This window comes from Protopterus annectens, chromosome 13.part0 (assembly GCF_019279795.1).
Source record: "Protopterus annectens isolate FY-2018-M chromosome 13.part0, PAN1.0, whole genome shotgun sequence".
NCBI lineage: Eukaryota > Metazoa > Chordata > Ceratodontiformes > Protopteridae > Protopterus > Protopterus annectens.
The window spans coordinates 173,183,176-173,203,750 of NC_056747.1; the positions used below are offsets into that span (position 1 = coordinate 173,183,176).

Genomic DNA, 20,575 nt, shown 5'->3' on the forward strand with positions numbered 1-20,575 from the left:
CGGGAAAAGCCGAAAGACACAAGACAAAGAAACCCAAGGAATTAAACATCTCCAAAGCAATGCAAGATTTGTCCCACCTTCCAGTAATTCTTCGATAACACTTAAAGACACCAAGGACCAGTCTTTGCTTTAAACAACCCCCCCCCCCCCCAAAACAGCAGGATCCTTTCACCTAAATATCTTTCAGTGAAAAGGGCGCTCTGTACCCCTCTGTTCAATCCATTTTTTACCCACACTACCACTGTAGGACACTTCCAAGTCTGTATTCTATAAGCCATTGTGCAGTGCTGTAGTAAATGCCTTACTAATGATGCAGTTAATCAATCAAAATAGGTCTACTACATTTTTCACACACTACAAAAGCAATGAAACGCAAATACACATTGGAATAAAAGAAAACTCTGACATTAGCTTTCATGCTTCTTTACTCCCAAACTGTGTTACCTCAACTTTTTGCCTTCTCAAAGCAATTTCCAAGGATGGTTAAACATTTAAATACATATTACAAAGAGAAACACATCCTTTATTACAAAACACTGACAGTTTAGTTACCTATTCAGCTCATCTAGGTGTAGAGAACTAAACATTATTTCAAAAAATGACTTCTTTTCTGAAGTACAGGTTTAAATATCTCCACCAATTAATTGTTCTAATACAGGCAAATAACTTCATTATTTCTTTTTTTTTTTCATTTTAAATGTGATTACTTGGGTGGTAAACTGATCACAATTGGTAATTTTGTCAGTACTGCCCAGGTGAAATAATTTACTAAGAAAGTAAGATAACAGAAATGTGCTAACCTGTACATATCAAAAATAGATCAGAAAGTAAGTAATACGCAATAGAAATAGTAGCAATCAATAGACATAGCAACAATTATGATAAAAATGTACTTTTTCATTGTGGAAATGTTGTGGGATAATGGGAGCCAGGGCAGGGAATGGTGGGCAAGATATGTGTACAGTTGGTATGTGTACAGTTACATTTGGTGTGGAGGAATTTTTTTTTTTTTTTTTTTTAAGTTCAACTCTGAAGATGGAAAAGGAGGACTGTAGTTCCTTTAGGAGGTTGGGGAGTGTTTCCCATATTTTAAGAGCAAGGGTAGAGAAAGTTGTTGGACCAGTGTACTCTACTTTGTGGGAGGCATCCAAGATTGGTGCAAATGTGTGTTTAGTATAAAACTTGGAAGCTAGCAGTGGGTAAGAATTAGACTGATGAAATCTGAAAATAAGAGAAACTACTAGTAAGGTCTAATCTGTGCTGCACTGGCAGCCATTTGCCTTTTTGAAGAGTGAGGCAAGGATGCTTATGACAGGATGAATTAGTAATGAAGCTACAGATTTTGTTTTCGATAAGTCTGCAGTGAAGAAGAAGAGTTTCTCTTAGACATCCTAGCTATTATGGGTATTCAGTATTCCAGTTGGACCAGGGCTCCTTTGTCAATTGCTGCCCTGGTTAGTTTGCATAGGTAGTGTGAGATTTTCCAGGCCCAAAAGAGGTGTAACTTTTGCCCTTGATTTTTCTAAAAGGGCACTGAACATCAGTCACTGGTCTAGCACTATAAATCAAACTATTTGAAAGAGTAGTTTGTTCCTACTGGCGGGCCACAACGGATGGTGATAATTTAGAGACATCTGTGATTTAAAGTATTTGGGTGATGCCAAATGGTAGCATTTTTGTTTTTTTGTAGTATTAAGTCTGTGGTCAGAAATTAAGGTCCTTTTGCAGATTTGTTTTGATTAGAGAGAAGTTGCTGCTGAACCTAAACAGCATCATACATCATCAGATAAAAGGATCAGTTTGTACAGTAAGAACGTCATAAGGTAATTTGCGAACAAAAACAGAGTTAAGATAGAACCTTGGGGGCACTCCCATTGAAAGAGACATAGAATGAGCAAAGGAAGAGCTTATTTTAATTGTGGACAATCTGTTTTGATTACCTTAAACCGTTTGCTTCAAACTCCATTAAATTTACTCAATATGATCTACAAACTCAAGTTATACTTACTTAATCTTCCTATTGCAAATTCATGTTAAGCTGTAGACATTAAAGGACCACTACAGGCAAACAATGAAAAAAAAAAAAAAAAATTTTTTTTTTTTTTTTTTTTTTATCTTGCCATGCTTTACTGCACCTCCTAAAGCTGCCTGCAGCAAATTAAGTACTCATTCCTAATTTTATTTATTTTTTTACTCATCTGCCCTCATGGGGGCAGACATCGCGATTCCTTTGGAAAGCTAAATCTGTCCCATAATGCACAGACTGAGAACAAATAGCCCTACCATTTGTTGTCAGACTAGACTTCCATTCACTTAGAATGGACCACCTGAAAAAAATGCCAATTTGAGACTCTGCAGCTCATGTGTCACTGACTGGTATGTACATGCTGAGTTTTAAATGTTGTTCCTATTTATGTACTACACATTCTCTGAAAGAAACTTGCAAAAGTATCAACAAATTACTGAGATAAAACACTTTTCACAAGGAGCAGTTTTGCAAGTTTCAATTCCTGGTCAAGTTATTCCTCCCATCTCCCCTCCTTCAGTGGGCTACAGTCTCATATTTCCAGCTTGGGTAGATTCAACTATTTCGACAGCTTTGCATGACAATAGACATAAAAAAAAAAAAAAAAAAAAAAAAAAAAAAAAATCACAGCCTGGTGTGCCACTAAAACTGTTTCCTTGTATTTCTCTTCACTTCTGAAGAGCATTTCCCCAAGAATAAAAAGCACATCAGTCCAGAGTTTGGGCCAATCTATCCATTTCTTAATGTGCACAGTAAAACATTCAGTTTATAATGCATCCTGGCTGCTGATATGGTTAGCTTTACATAGTTATTCTCTTATAGCATAACCTGAACTTATGGTATTCAATGCCAAGCTTTACAACAGTTCTCAATTTCTTAATGACCTCCCAAGCCACTGATGTGACCCAGTACTTTGTTAATATACTGTAAATACATAAACACAAATGTGTGCACATATGACATGCACAATAATACACACATCACTAAAACAAGATAAATGCAATATAAATCATATCAATATAGTTATGATTTCTAGTTTATGACCCCGTTTGTCTATAGAAACCTTTTTGAATTTATGTTCAAGCAATTGTATACTTGTTGTGTATTATCTTGTTAATTGTTTCTCAATATTCTAACCACTGTATACTGCATCAATTGTAAAACTCTGATTTTACTCCTTTTGTATTTTCTACGCTCTTTGTACAAAATAGCTATGTTTGTATAAATTATTTTTATAATTGTTTACTATGTATCTGGAGCTTTTCTCCCCGAGCCTCCGCTGAAAACGTTACCCTGTGTCCAGTCGGACAAACCTGGTAAACAAATGGAAAATAAATAAAAAAGTAAAATATACTAAGAAAATCAATCAATATACCAAGAAAAATCCAAAACTTAAGAAAAAAAAAAAACACAGAAGGAAGGAAAATGTGCCCTTGATGCGGTCATGAAAATCCCACTCATTCAGATATTACAGGCAAACATATATATTATAACATATTAGGCAAAAACGTACCCAACACACTAGTCATAGGTGACTCTCTAGTCAGGCACATTGATGTCCCACTCACCAGGCTAAACAAGGAGAAGGCTGTTGGGTGCCAGGATCCGTCACATAATCCACGCACTCTGGTCACTCCACAACAAGATTAAATATGACTCTGTAATTGTCCATGTTGGTATGAATGACCTGAGACGTATCTCCCTGGACTACATGGAGAGACATGAAGAGCTCTCCGATCTTGTAGCCCAGGGAGGTATGACCCGAGCCCTTAGTAGCATTCTGCCATCGCCCAGAATGATACTGCAGTACAAGGACAAAATGATTGACCTCAACAATTGGCTAAGCTTCTGGTGTCATTCTAAGGGGATCCAGTATCTGTCTGCCTGGGATGACATGGTAGACAGACCATGATGCTGCCAGAGATGGCCTGCACCTGTCGCCCATGGGATTCCGGATACTGGCTAAGGCTCCTGACGCCCCCTATAGTGCCTTTTTTAGACAAGGTTCAAATGACAAATTCACCACCATAACAGGAACAGGCAAGCAAAAACTGAGGGTAATGCTACTCAATGCTGGAAGTCTAAAGCTCAAAATGCACTCACTCAAGACACTCTTTAAAATGGAGAACATAGATATCTGTGCAGTGACTGAGACCTGGTTCAAGGCTCCAAAGAGCACCCCTGCACTACCAGGCTATAACTCAAACCACACTTTTTGGCCACGTAACCTGGACCAGAACACCAAAGGCAGAGGTGTGTCCATATTCATTAAGGATATCTACACCTCCAGGCTAGTTGCTCAGCATAATGCATCCGACGTTATCCAAGTGCAACTAACTCTGGGCAAAACTGCAATCCAAACTGTAGCTTGCTACAGATCCCCCATCATACCCCAGGATTCCCACTCCCCTTTTTTGGATATACTGGAAAATATTAGGGTTCAAACACCCTAATAATGGGCGATTTCAACTACCCCACCATTAACTGGGAAAACTAATTATGTACCAACTCCTTCTCTCAATGCTTTCTGGAATTCAAAAATTCCAGTGCCCTGGATCAGCTTATCCACACACCACCAAGGGCAACAATATCCTAGACCTAATCATTACCAACATGAGCGACCGGTGTTCCACACCCGAAGTCAACTCCTCATTGGTCCGATCCGACCATACGCTAATTACCCTTGACATCCACATCCAGCCCCCACCCTCCATTAAGAAAACCACGGCAAAAAATTTCTCCAAAGCCAACTTCATGCTTCTTAAGACAGAAGTGGTGAACTTCATGACATCCATGCAGATGGACAATACAGTTACGACTGCTGAATCCTACACAAATGCACTCTATAAGCACTTACATGAGTGCATGGATCGTGCTATCCCAAACAGAACCAAGAAGCTATCTTCCAAAAAAAGGAAGCCAATCTGGTGGTCCCCTGCCATAAACAAACTGTACAACAGAACGAAGAAACTGCTCCAAAAAGAGTAAAAATCCCATGAGTGGTGGAGCTCCCTGGTCAGCCTCAGTAAGAAGCTGAGATCCCTTATAAGAGCCTCCAAAGCTAGCAATGAAAATAAAATTGTCACCGATTCTAAGGACAACCACAAAGCATTCTATAGCTATATCAAGAATCTCAATGGCAACACCCAGATCTGCTCTAAGTTACAGCACAACGGCATGAAAATTACAGAACCAATTGATATTGCCAACAACCTGGCAGATAGGCTCAGTGCTACCTTTACCACCCTCTCACACACTAAAGGGCCCATATCTATACAGGAAGAATGCAGAGTCCCTGTAATCACAACTGCACAGGTAAAAGCTGCACTCTCTAAAGCCAAAAACACAGCATCCATGGGCTGGACAACATCCCAGGCTGCGTTTTACATGAACTTCAGAACGAACTGGCTCCTCACCTAAGCACCATGTTCAGTCAGTCTCACATCAGGCTTTGAGCCCACTGAATGGCGCACAGCAACAGTTAACCCACTCCACAAAGGGGGAGCCCCCACTGATCCCAGGAACTATCGCCCTATTAGCCTGACGAGCCTGGTCTGCAAGGCCATGGAACATATCATCATGGAACTCAAACAAAAGACATTGGTAACCTCCAAACTCTGGATCCCACCCAGTTCAGGTTTGTGAAAGGCAGATCATGCATCCTGAACCTAATAGACTTCTTTGAGACAGTCACCAAAGTCATAGATGAGGCTAAGGTGGTTCACACAGCCTATCTTGACCTCGCCAAGGCTTTTGACACCATCCCCCATTCTGAAATTATAGCTAAACTCACTAAACTGGGTATAAATCCCTACATCACAAGATGGGTTGCCAAATGGCTCACTGACCGAACCCACACTGTAAAAGTTGCAGACTCCAAATCGGACATCAAACCAGTGACAAGTGGAGTACCACAGGGTTCAGTCCTGGTACCTCTCCGGTTTGGTATCTACTTCTCTGAAGTACAGGCTAACACAGAAAGCCTCTAGCCAACGAAGTTCACAGATGACTGCAAACTTGTATTTTAAGGTGTTAGGAATGATCCTTTGACTCTACTATACACTATCATAATTGCTTTCTTTTGTCTCCATTTACATTAGGCTAACAGAACAGTACTTCGTTCAAACTGAATTGTAAACTATTACACAGCATGACATAATCTTCTCAGTTCCTTTCTGTATCATTTTTACTAATGCACCTTGTTCCCTGGTCATGGAGGAAAAAAGAAAAAGAAAAAAAAAGTCCTTGAACCTGCCCATCTACCTGGTTAACAAAGACAGACAGCCACACAAAGTCTAGAGGATTGGGAGCCAGTGAAAAGGGATTAGGAAGGAGCAGAAGGCAAGTAAGCACTAAGCAAGAGAACAGCAGCACTTTACAGGCAAATGCACATCTGATGCACATGGAAAGGACAGGTAACAGCAACAATATGCTGCACTGAGGAAGAGATGGAAAAAATCCACTGACTTGAGCACTGTTCACAGATGCAAGCAGTTGGATTCAAATACAATGCATGTGACAAAACTTCACTAAAGTGCCAAAAAAACCAGAGCACTACTTTTCCAGGAGCTGATGAAATCTTTTGCAACCTGCTGAGGCAGGAGATTATTCCAGATTTCAAAGAAGAAAACTAAAAGAAAAAGTAGAGTGACCAAATTCAGTACAATGTCTACAGCATTCAGAAGACTTAGCTTAATTAACAGTTGCAGAGCCCCTCAGTGGTGAGGCAGTAGTCTATCAGGATAGAATAGGATTTTAAAGACTTTATATGGATAAGCAGAGAGAGAGAGCGCCCGAGAAAAAGAAAAATGTGCAACAACCAAATAACTCACTACAGGGATACCATTTCTGTAATGCACTGGATACTAGGGGATGACAGCAGATAGCTTTATCCACAGTTTTATGGATTTATCACCAATGGTACCTACCCTAGAGAGATCTGCCACAAAAAAAGGTTTGATTGTTGATTAGACCCTAGATCTATCTAGTCAGCAGAAGGCTCAAATTTTTAAATGGAAAGAAATTAACATTACAGGGGCAAAAAGATTTGGGAAGAGAAAGCATGTTTGCTTGCGTGTGTCAAAAAGAAACACCTAGAAGACAAAACAAGCACAATATTTTATGTACCTGGAGCTGCACATTGCAAGAAAACATGGATAAAAACTATCAGTACTTCTGCCACTAGTATCAAGCTTTTAAGTTCTAATAATGACCTCCTTTTCCAACTCTCTACTACTGCAAAGGACAAAACAACAACTGAAATAGAAAGCAATACATGTGTACCAGTACAAATAAAAGATGACTACCTGAGCAAGGAAGTCAAAGGAAAAATGAATATCCCCTTTCCCCATAATCATAAAAGCAAATGACTATAATTATCAGATGTTTATCATTCAATGCTGAACAAATTATATTCTGAAAAGAGAAGATAAAATATCAAAGACAGTATGTTAAAGGTCACAGAAAAACAATAAAAAAAGAAAATATGTATTGCATAATACACACACACACACACACACACACACACACACACACACACACACACACACACACACACACACACACGTACAAACAAACTATAGCAAAAAAACTAAATCGGACACAATATCCAGTGATAAAAGAAAAGGCTCTTGAAATTTTAAGATTTAAGAAATCAAAGAAAAGCTGTACAGAGTAGAAAGAATGTTTTGTTTTTTTTTTGTTGAAGAGCAGAAAAGCACCCAATTCATCAGTTGTCAGATGCTGGCAAGCAACAGAAGCAAAATGCCTGGAAACAGATTCTGCAACCAAAACAATGAAAACTGTTGGGGGAGAACGATGAAGCAGAAAAGCAAACAATACAAAAACAATGAACAAAACACAAGTGTACAAGGTACATCGCTGAACTGTTGAATACTTGAATATACTATGGGTCAGTAACAGTCATCTGGTCTTGCAGACCCCTCATTTGCCTTATTTTTATGGTGATCCCATTTGCCACTGCTAACCTTTTAGGATGCTTCTGTAAAACTTTAAATCATTTTAATATGCTACAAGAAAACCTGGCCATACCCAAAGAAAAGAAAAGTAAATCAATAGTTACCCTTTTCGATGCACATATTAGAGTCCTGAAGGACATGGTACTACCGAGTGAACTCCAGGAGCCAATCCTGGAGTACGCTGCACGGTTTTGTGGAGGGGACCTTTGGATACAACTCCATAGGGTGCATGCAGAGCAAGAAAGACAGAGTAGTTCAGGATCTACATTGGAAGGGGAAGGCTGGTGCTGTTGCTTAGTTGATGTGTGGAATGTGTAAAGTACATTTCTTGACAACTCCCTGCATCTTCACCACACCTGAAGACCAGTCTATAGTCTGGAGAGCTTAAGTGGGCTATGAGGACGCATTCAAAGATGAAAGCACTGTTGAGCTGTGATAACTAAATATTGGAGGGTGTTTTTTTTTTTTTTTTATATATATAGAACAAGGATGATGTTAGTTGGTACAGTCTTTGGTTTGGTTTACTCTTTGGTTTGGTTTACTTTTCTTTTGGATGAAGTGGATTAGGACAAATGTTGTGAAAGGTATCTTTCACAGCACTTAACCTAATCCAGTTCATCCAATCTCCAAGGTTTTTTTTTTTTTTTTTTTTTTTTTAATACACGTTTCCCTGAATAACCATGCTATTGCACTGTTTCATAAAACTAAACAAATCAGTCCAAAAAGAAAACTATTCAAATGCACAAAAAAGGCAAATCCTATAAAGATTTTCCTATTCAAGTAAACAGCTAATCTTTAAACCAGACAGACATGTTAACAAAACATCCCAAAAGGGATTAACACAAAAAAAAGTTCTGCAGCACAGGCTTGTGCATTTGTTGAATATACACTCTTCCTGTACAGTGAAAATATTTGGGCTCTGTGCAGCCTAGACCTTACCTGTCCTATGAATAAGTCACCTGTGAGGTGGAGACTGAGCCCTAGGACGTGATGCATTCACTCTTTGAAAAAGGTGTTCAACAATGTACATTACAGAAGGCTGGAAAAAAAAACAAAGAATCAAAATGCTATGGACTGGAAACCAAAACTGAAGTAGGGGGTTATATTTTTGGGTGAAGGGGTTGGTGTCAACCACTGGCATGCAGCAGTGTAAAGTGCTAGAACAAACCCCATTAGCATATTGTTTTTGTTGCACAACTCACTACAGCAGCCTGTTCATTGAACGTATTAATTTTGCGAAATGTACACCCGTCTACTGTTTTATTGTGCCTTGCAAGTTTATGAACCATACTCTTCTTGCATCACATTCAGTACACAAAAATAAGGATAAAACTCTTGCAGCTGTCACATTCAGTTAGTGACAGCTTAAAATGAGACCTGGTAGTTTTTGCAAAGTGAACTGTGTTAAATCCTTACTGCTGCCAAAATCTAAAATTACACACTTTACTTATGGAATTCAAGGAAAACACCCATGTTACAAAAGGTTGGAGAGGTGGTTATAGAGGGAGACAAATTAAGAAACGGCCATGAATTTTATAAACACCATTATACTAAATCAAGAAGTGTGATATGAGAGACTCATAGCAACATCTGAAGAGATACCTGGATGCGCAACTCAGACAGTGCTCAAGCAACAGGAATATCCTCCTATTATTCAGGCGTCTACTGAGGCCATCTCTATCACACTGTACCTACAGTAATGGTCATTCACATAAAAAGGCAATAAGACTAGTTGTGTGAGCAACAAAAAGCCAAAATGGTGAGGGAATAGGCTACAAGGAAAAACTCAAAAAGGGCCTGGCATGTACGCAGCGACTGTGGAATCCGAAAAGGGAATATGATGCATATGCATTACACAGAAAGGAAAGCAACATGAAGTATGCAGTTAGGGGGGGGGGACAAGCTGTGGAATATCCAGCTGAAAATGGAAGGATTCAAAAGCTGGCTTCAGGAAATACTATCCCCCAGGATAAATGATGCTGGGTTTCAGAACAGCTCACCAGACACAGTGATAAGTGAGGTGGCTGACATACCAGAATAGTTGCAACACTGCAGAAAAGCTGAATCTTACAGACACAGGTTGTTTTTTTAGCACCTTTGCACACTTGGGTAGCAACAATTCACCAGAACACATGGTACATACCACACCCATTTACTGATGCAAAAATTGCAGAATGGCCAACTGCTAGCTAGTTCTAATGTAGGAGATGTCACTCATTCTGATACTATCCAATGACTGCTGGGGATAACGCAGGTGGTGGAATACAGCGAGATAGAGTAAGCCAACATGGATTTGTCCATCTGTGCACATGTACACCTTTGTCTCCTCAATTAAATCAAACTGTTGTTGCATCCTCTACTGTAAAAAAGTGAGGAAAGAAAGAAATGGCAAAAAAACAATAAGCTACTCATTCAATGATTTTATTTACAGACCTTGAACCTAAATAAGCCAATTTAGAGTCCACCTTATGGTTATTTCTGTGACATAATGAACATTGGTACCAATCTATTAATCTCTTCAGACTACTAAGATTTTCCACCAGTCAAAGATCTAGGTAATGAATTCCAAATTCTTCTAGCCCTTAAAAGCACAATTTAAATTTCATATCTGAAGTCGGTTTAATAATCAAATTATTTTCTAGTATTAGAGGAACCACTAACATAAAGAGTCCTTAAAGAATCCTGAAACTAGCTACAAAGAATCCACAGAACAAAGATGGACCCACATGACAAATGTTCCCTCAGGGAGCTGAAGAATGTAAGAAATACATAGACCAAAACATCTACAGATGGTTCTGCTGGACAAAGTTGGAACAAGCAAGTAGATGTGGGAAAAAGTCACCCAGGAAAGATTCACACAGTAGAAAACAGCCACAAAAAGTGTGACACTACTTAACACATCCGGGAAAACACGCCAGTAATACCACTGCAGAAGTTCACCTTGCTCAAACAATACAGCTGGTATTGTAAAACATGAAAGCTAAAGGTGTCAGCAATTAAATTTCTGCTCCGACGATAAACAGATCAGAATCAAATTTATTGGCCAAGTATGTGCACATACAAGGAACTTGATGCCGGTTTCAAATTACTCTCCGTGTATGAATTACATAAACGACAGACATACAACTATTAAGAACAAGACAAAACGACACACATGCAACTATTAAGAATAAGACAAATGTTATATATATATATATATATATATATTTATATATATATATATATATATATATATATATATATATATATATATATATATATACACACACACACACACACATATATATACACACACACATAAGCAAGTAGATCTGGGGAAAAAAATTATATAATATATATATATATATATATATATATATATATATATATATATATATATATATAGTACTTTTCCGTTATCAGGGCAACAGTTCTAATGCAGGGAAAAGTTATAAGTAATAAGTATACAGTAGCACGTTTTAATCATCCCGTGAGCTTCTTGATTTCAGCTGTTAGTATTGCTTACACATTATGAGAAGAATGTCCCACATTTTGGAGATGGAGGGCGACAGCTGTTCAGGCAACACCGCTATCATGTACGGTTTTCCCAGTCAGATATACGGAACTTCTGGGCTACGATTGTGTGAAACACTATATATAAATATACTATTCAGCTAACAAGGATGTGGGACTGTATAAAACGTACGACTGTTTTATAAAACCAGGCGCCACCATGACAACTGTAACTACATTAATTGTAAATACGGGCAGCATATAGTTTATCGTAGAAGGTGGAAATGAGCGTTCAAAGTTTTGTAAATAGTACTAACCTCAGAAAGTTGCAGGTAGAAAAATTGTTCTCGTGTCGCAATATACATTGCTTTATGTATTGCTTAAAATGTAATTCATTAACTACTATTATTATGCCAAAAAGAGATGAAAGTTCTTCCTGTATAGACTTTACAACTCCACAGAAAAGACATGAATTTACTATACTGAATGTAAATTATGTAATTTATCGGAAATGTTTTAAGTTTTGGGTTGCTGTGTGAAGGGATCAACGATCACTGTTAATGAGTCTTTGTGTAGTGGACTTCATCTCAACTATTCCTCTTTAGGAGCTTAGGGTTACCACCTGTCCCACTTTGCGAGGGACAGTCCTTCTCTGGGCAGTTGTATCCTGCAAAAAAAATTGTAAAAATGGCAAATGTCCTGAGATTTTAGGATAAAATGATTGCCTATATGTTATGCAATAGTTGCATAAAACAGTTATTCTGCTTCTGAAACATGCAAATGTTGTAAGAAACAGAGTAAGCAACTAAATGCTACAAGAATAAGCCTTTAAAGCGCATTAGAACTGTTGCCCTGATAACGGAAAAGTAATTTTTATATATATATATATATATATATATATATATATATATATATATAGATATATATATATATATATATATATAGATATATATATATATATATTTATTTATTTTATTTATTTCCAGTTTGATTACCGGGGAAGTCCACTGGGCCAGAACGTACCCATTTTCAGTGGAGGCCCGGGGAGAAAAGCTCCAAAAGCAAAGCAAATACAATCTAAGTTACATAGTGTAAAAGATAGTAATAAAATATATACATTTGGAATAACATTACATTGAATACAGTTAGTAAAAAAACAAATACACGCAGTATACTTCAAAAAACATCATTCAGGAAGGTAGATACAATAGATTTAGTAGTTTCCTTAAGTAGCAGGTTTGACTGTATGAAAAGGTGTAAGGTTACATGCTATTTACAATATTTACATATGAGAAGTAGAGAGAGAGAGAAAGTACATAAACTGAGAGTAGAATATAGTTTGATCAAGCAGTGATCGAGAGAGAAAAAGAGAAGAAAAGAAGATAGTATTAGGGTAGAATAAAGAGAAAGGATGTAGAGGGTTCAAGGGGAATTTATGTAAATTTATGTAGGATGTAAGCAGGTGCACTTATGTTTAGAGGATAAGTAAGAGAAAAGTTGGATTTTGAAGGCTTCAGTGTTAGATGTTGTTCTAAGAGAAGAAGGGAGAGAGTTCCATTTCCTGCCAAGAGAGTAGGAGGGAAGGAGCTGGCCAGCAGGGCGATTGGGTTTGTGGATGGTGATTAAATTTTGGTGTTCAGATCTGTTACACACATACACACACACACACACACATGGGGCAAACTACAACTCGGTGCAAGAAATACTGAAATAAACTAATACACATGCAAATGTTGTAAGAAACAGAGTAAGCAACTAAATGCTACAAGAATAAGCCTTTAAAGCGCATTAGAACTGTTGCCCTGATAACGGAAAAGTAATTATATATATATATATATATATATATATATATATATATATATGCATATATATATATATATATATGCATATATGTATATGTATGTTACACACACACACACACACACACACACACACACACACATGGGGCAAACTACAACTCGGTGCAAGAAATACTGAAATAAACTAAAAAAGTATTAACAATATGTAAACAATAAAGTACATGGGTTTTCTTCTACAGGCAGAATCAAACCAGTAGTTGGATTTGCAAAACATATCTTATTTTTCTTACCAGCTTACGTAGTACAAAAGAAGCAGAATAAAAACAAAATCAACTCTGACCATCCTACACCAAACTCTTCCTGAAGTAGCTATAAGTAAACCATGCATACATATATACCTGCGCACTTTATTTGCTTCCACTATCCATGCTCAAAAATATTAGCAGGCATTTTGTTTTAAGTTCTGCAAGTCAGACAGGCGTCAGAAGCAAAGTTCGAAGACTACAAAAATGGAATCAGCATTTAACTTGCGTACCTGCAGTAGATGGACAACAGTGGGATTTGCACTCCTCTCCAGCTCCACATTTGATATTTAACATTTAATTTATTTTGTTTCCGGAATAGTTAATAAAATTTTCAGCAAATATAAAAGCATCCCAACTTTCTTTAATTAAGTCTGCAAATCAGTCAATGCATCTTCAATCTTCCAATCATTTCTATACACGTATTTTAACCTTAAAGCTTCGGTCTTAGGAATGGAAACAGTGAAATACAGCAATAACCAGCACAGAATTCTGACTTACAGTGGATTAACAGCTACTGGCATTAGTATGAACCATCTCAAAAACATTATATGTACACAACTACAACTAATAGTCATCTGGCCCACACTATCAATGTGTCACATTAACAGTGACATTTAAACACATATTCCTTTTGAGCCTCTTTTCTTTTCCTATTGCCCACTGCATACTGCTAGCACGATTAACTTGTATTTTTGGAATTTACTGTATAATGTCATAATATGCTTGTTGTGGAGTTCTTCCTCCCCAGTTCTCTAAAAATGGGTTAGAAACTATACAATTGTTATCTTCCCAGTCAACCAATGCAAATAAATAAAACATACTCCACACCCCAGATAGCAATCATCTTAAAATAAAGGCAGCTTTGCCTCACAAATCCCAGTATCAGGAAACACAAAGAAATACGACAGCCAAACAAGCTAGTAGTTATTTGTTTTAATTTACTTTGAATCCACAACAGAATCGCATTGGAGACAAAAAGTGCTTTTTTCACTAAAGGAATGACTGCAACACAAAATACATAAGCGTAATGAAGTGATAAAAAAGCAACTTGGAAAAAGTTGTGGATGACCAGAAAGGAGACAGCCTACATTTAATTCAAACAAAATGAAACTAATAAAAAAGAAGTGCCCAGTGACAGTAAAACAGCAGCAGGTACTGCAGAACAGGCAAAACTGCCAGAGTAATAAAGATCTCTACCTCAGAGCTCCAAGAGTTTAGTTCTCACCTCTAGTCACTATCTGTGGGAATCTACATGGTCTCCCTACGTTTGTGTGGTTGTGCTCTGGCTTCGGGCTGATCAAAAAACTGTCCATGTGCAATGTTTTTATGATTTCATTACCTGGGTTGTGACTGAAAAGGAGTCCATGAAGACCACCTCACCTACCTAGTTAATTTTTACTTTATTAATTTAAGTGCACGCAGGTATGGGTGATCACAATAAGAAAACCATAAGACACAGCAAAATGGAAACCCAAATAATACAAGCATGTTACACATCTTTACACACACACACACACACACACACACACACACACACGAAAACAGTTATTGTAAATAAAGTTGTTATTCCTCTGTGCAGGTAGCACAAAACCTCATATGGACATTTCCATTAAAAACACACAGAAGGCGATGACAGGTCAGATGACGCCAACACAAACGGTGTACACTCTGCATAGCAAAGAATAAGAGAGCAGAAAAGGTGATAGGTAGGACAGAAATTTTCAGCATACCTATGTCCAAAAACAGCATCTTTCAATAGTGATTTATGCTTGGTCAAATGTGAAAATGGTCTGAAAGCATGCATGGTGCAAGGGTACAACAGAAGGAGTTATCTTAAAAAGAGTTACAGGAGCACTGCATGAGCCCTGTTGCTTTGCATTACCAAAGCTGTCAATGTGTACAGTGTCGATACAGTTAAAATGTTAGTTGTTACCCGAGGTAGAGTTCTAATTCTAATGTACTCATTTTCAGGTGCAACCAGGAGATACGTGAAATTTCCAATCAGATCAAACACAACACACAGCAGTCCTGGTCTAAAGGCTATTCATTGCTTTTAAGACTAAATAAGCATTTTAAACAGTTACAGGTTACACACACACACACACACACAATACTTTAAGGTTCAAACAAGAAAGAACAACAGTGCAAACTGTTACTAACAAAGCTTTGCTCATTTAAAAACATATATATAACCCTATGAGATAAAATGCTAAACTGTTATGGAAGTAACTTATTTGATAAAATCTGCCAGCTGTAACTATCCGTTACCGGATAAAAATTATGCTACTTTTTTATTCAGTTCTACTATAATCGTATAAGATATACTACTACTTATATGTTTGAACTTTAATTGTAGTTTATTATTTTTGTTCATACCTCTCAACTGTACAGATTTTTACTCATCTTTGGTCCATTTTTCATAAAATTGTGGTTTTCTGGCACATTAGTGGTGAATCTTTAGAGACTGAAGTTAAAAAATGAGTTTCAGATTTCATAGCCTTCAGAACACTCATGCAAATGTAAAACCTATTATTCTATCAACTTTCTAAGTTTGTAAGGGCAATATTTAAAAACTGCCCCTATTTTTGGGCATTTGTCCCACTTTAATTGATGGCTTTGTCCAGATTTCTTGCTCATAGAGGTTGAGAGATATGTTTGTGTATAAAGTAAAACATATAACCTTAAGAAAGGACGAGCAAAAACTTCTTTGACACAAGAAGCCAGAGAACGCATCAGACACAATTTATATATATCATAAATGGTATGAAAACTGCCACGGCTGAAGGAAATTACTACATCAAATAAGTTCATGGAATCTAACTAAATAGCACATGCATGGTTCAACACCCCGCCTCATCAAATGACAAATTACTACGTGATGAATTGCCCCTTTCTAATTGGTAGCAAGGAATGAAAGATAAACTTTTCCTGTGGATGGTGTGATATCAGAAACTGATACAATGCATGGGGTACAACATAGAGAATATATCTGCTAAAGCTAGTCTGGAAGAGACAGGCTGCAGACTAAATCGAACCCACAATGCGATTAAAGCCTTAGAAGTTAATCTCTTCTTTTGGTTTTGATTGTTCTATGTGGCTGTGCTCCTAAATCTTCCACTTTAAAGGGAGTCTTATCGGCACCCCGACGATACTCCTTAACTAAGCATTTCATTACTGACCACCCAGTGCGGCTTCAAGAACTGCACTGCATGCCTTGACCTTATGGGGAAACCGATGAAATCCCGCAACTGCCAAGAAAGTAGGGTTGCCACCGGTCCCTCTTTACGAGGGAAAGTCCCACTTTGGGCAGTTGTGTCCTGATGGAAAAAAAAAATAAAAAATGGCAAATGTCCTGAGATTTTCAGATAAAATATATTTCTTAAGTTTTCTTTAATAATTGCAAAAACAGTTATTTTTGTATCTGAAACACACAAATATTATAGGAAATAGCATAAGCAACTCAAATGCTATACAATAAGCTTTTATTTTGGCAAAAGAGTGAAGTTCTGTCCTTTGGACAGGCCGTGGGTAAGTTCTGTCCTGCAAAATCTCACATTTCTGCAAAAATGTTCCACTTTGGGCGTAAACAAAGGATGATAAAGACCTGAAGCTAAGGGGTGGGAAATGGAAAGCCCAATTAAAAAATGCAAATTGTATCCCTAAGCACGACAAGCGGAAGAGCAACTTGCTCTTGGATCAGTTTTGTAAACCTCATTAGCATTTGTTTTCACAGTGGTGCTGTCATGGGAAGAATAATTTAGGTTGGTTCTGTAACTATCCTGTATGCACTTGCCTCACATAGGGAAGGTGATACTACAGATAGTAAAAGGCAAGAGTCTTCAAGATTTGTTTTGAATCCTAAATATAATGTAAGTTGTTTTAATTAAAAAAAAAAAAAAAAAAACAAGAAACGGCATTTTTAGTTCAAGAATAATAACTGAGTTTTAAATGATCCCATTTGAAGGTGCAGAGCTACATGTTGGCACTTTTTTATTCAGAAATAAGTACGTGGAATTGCACTAACCTGTATTTTCTTAATAATTAAAAAATCTTTTCAATCTATTTACAATGCTGTTTTAGTGATTTTTTTTAATCTAAGCCGCCACCCATATGATATGGGGACATTTGCCAGCCATATGGAAATATAAACACTCACACACTTTGCTGCCAGTATTGCTGTTACTAACACTGAACCAACATGGTGAATTTTATTATGTGACTTGACTTCGTGTTCCACACAGTTTGAACATTTTTTAATGTATGTATTTATATTTATCGAGCCATTTGAGGCATTTATCTCCCTGGACCTTGTTTTCGATGCAGCCCCAAACACTGTCTACAAGGTTAAGGACTTGCTTAAAGTCACACAGTGAAGAAGGATTAAAACCAACGGAACACCTATTTTTGTGCTGGCTACTTGAACGTGACTACTTCGCTGTATCTCCGGTCGTAGCTGAGCTGAACCCCATATTGCGTCTGTGAGCGATAAATACTGCTTTATCATGCATATGAGGGTTAAATGGTTTGATGTTGCATTGTGCGACTGATTTCACCACTAACTGATCTTCTTTACTACTTCTTTCGGCTTTTAGGGGGTCGCCACAACGGATCATCTGTCTGCTAATGATTGGCGGTGGGTTTCACGGTGTCAGTTGCCAGCCCGGCACCCAACCTTTTTGAATTCTGGCGCTCCACTAGGGGCAATTTAGAGTGTCCAATTCATGATATTTTGAAATAGTTGCTGCTGGGCTGAAGAAAATAAGAGGTTCTCTGAAATGATGACTTCTCATTGATCCAACCCTGACAGAAACACCAAATATTTGCAGCATGTTTCTTATTAATGCAGCATGACAGCCTTGGAGCTGTGCTGACTTATACCCATACCTGGTGTTTTGGGCACAAGCAAAAATACATAATGGTACTAAGATGATTAACTTATTCCATGTCTCAAATTTCATTCTGTGTAAAATGTTAAATTATTTAAAACCATTTTGCTATAATAAGATTATGTATATATTAAGGGTTTGTATTTGTTATAATAATGTTGTAAAGTAAAATGGAAATGAGTTTTGAAACAGTACACCACCTCAGACAAGAATTTATGGTTTTATACCAAAACTCTAAATCCTCAACAAACCTGTCTTGTTTTCTATGACATATAGCCTAAATGTTTAAATAAAAATGATGTGCATATCATGAAAAACAGTAACTGTAGTATAACTAGGTAAGCCCACAGTACATGACTTGGTACTACTGGCTGGTTAAGTCACTTGCTCAGAGTGACACAATAAACAAATGAACACAGAAAGAATCAAACCCTGTAGCTTTCACTACAGAAAGCAACTTGTTGTAGCTTGTAATATAGCAAATGCACATCAGTCAGGCCACAGTCATCTTGGGTAATTTAACTGCACCCTTTATTGTTTTTTGTTTGCGTCTGAGATGCTTGATTAACTTTGGTTAATTTCTGTTGGGCAAAATGTTGCTGCTTATAAATGTACCGTGTCAAACTTGGTGTATGTCTAGCTACAGCCATGATTCTGAAGAAGGGCTGACTTACCCAGTAGGATGCTTGTTCATTAGTCTTATTTATTCATTTTTAATTGGTTGAGGCATATAGGGATGGTGTAAAAGACTGTAGTAACACTTAAAACTCTTGACCTGTATTTCATTCACATAGATTTTTTTTTCATGAATTTTTTCTGGCAGCCTGACACCCATATCTGGCATTGCAGTGACTGCTGAAAGCCTATACAGTCTTTCATTAAAATAATTAGGAAATCACAGATTGTTGTAGACTGACACACTTAATACTGAGTTAAATGTTCCAATCTTTGGGATTTTGGCTGTGCTCCTAAATCTTCCACTTTAAAGGGAGTCTTATCGGCACCCCGACGATACTCCTTAACTAAGCATTTCATTACTGACCACCCAGTGCGGCTTCAAGAACTGCACTGCATGCCTTGACCTTATGGGGAAACCGATGAAATCCCGCAACTGCCAAGAAAGTAGGGTTGCCACCGGTCCCTCTTTACGAGGGAAAGTCCCACTTTGGGCAGTTGTGTCCTGATGGAAAAAAAAAATAAAAAATGGCAAATGTCCTGAGATTTTCAGATAAAATATATTTCTTAAGTTTTCTTTAATAATTGCAAAAAACAGTTATTTTTGTATCTGAAACACACAAATATTATAGGAAATAGCATAAGCAACTCAAATGCTATACAATAAGCTTTTATTTTGGCAAAAGAGTGAAGTTCTGTCCTTTGGACAGGCCGTGGGTAAGTTCTGTCCTGCAAAATCTCACATTTCTGCAAAAAATGTTCCACTTTGGGCATTTGAAATGTGGCAACCCTACAATAAAAAGTCAAAAGAAAACTCGATCTCAAGTTGTTATAAGACGGCACGCCTCTTTATTTTAAAGATGAAAAGCACGGTAAATAACGTCTGAAATTCTGAAACATATACAGTTGAATGGGGGGTAGAAGCACAAAAATAACCCAAACAACTACTACGTGGATACACTGCACGTAGTAAGAGACATCTGAAAACAAATGTAAGCAGACTAACTAGTAGCCAGACACATTGTTTAAAATGAGCGCATTTATTATCAGTTATAGCAGATCTCGGTAGACTGGTGTAGTGCAGCGCATTTGCTTATGAGCGCATTTATTATCAGTTATAGCAGATCTCGGTAGACTGGCGTAGTGCAGCGCATTTGCTTTTCAATTAAGCATTTCCACCCTCCCTGCCACGCTGCCACAATGCAGGAAAAAAGTCAATGCATGACGTGATGTGCATGGAATTACAAGCTCCTGCTCAACTTCCATGGATGGCAACTACTGCCTGTGTGGATGGCTGCTGGCACTGTGCGACAATGCCCCCCAACACTGGGGGCCACCCCTGCACTCAACACCCGCCCGCGTCACCGCCCCCCCTCCGTGGCATCATGCACGCAGGGACAGCAGCCTCGGCGCA

General features: G+C 37.8%; 1 protein-coding gene across 1 annotated transcript in view; it reads right to left on the reverse strand.

Annotated features, from left to right (window-relative positions):
- Positions 1–20,575, reverse strand: part of INSR (insulin receptor) — a 1,335,646-nt gene that overhangs the window by 1,313,493 nt on the left and 1,578 nt on the right. The gene's annotated exons all lie outside the window — the stretch shown is intronic.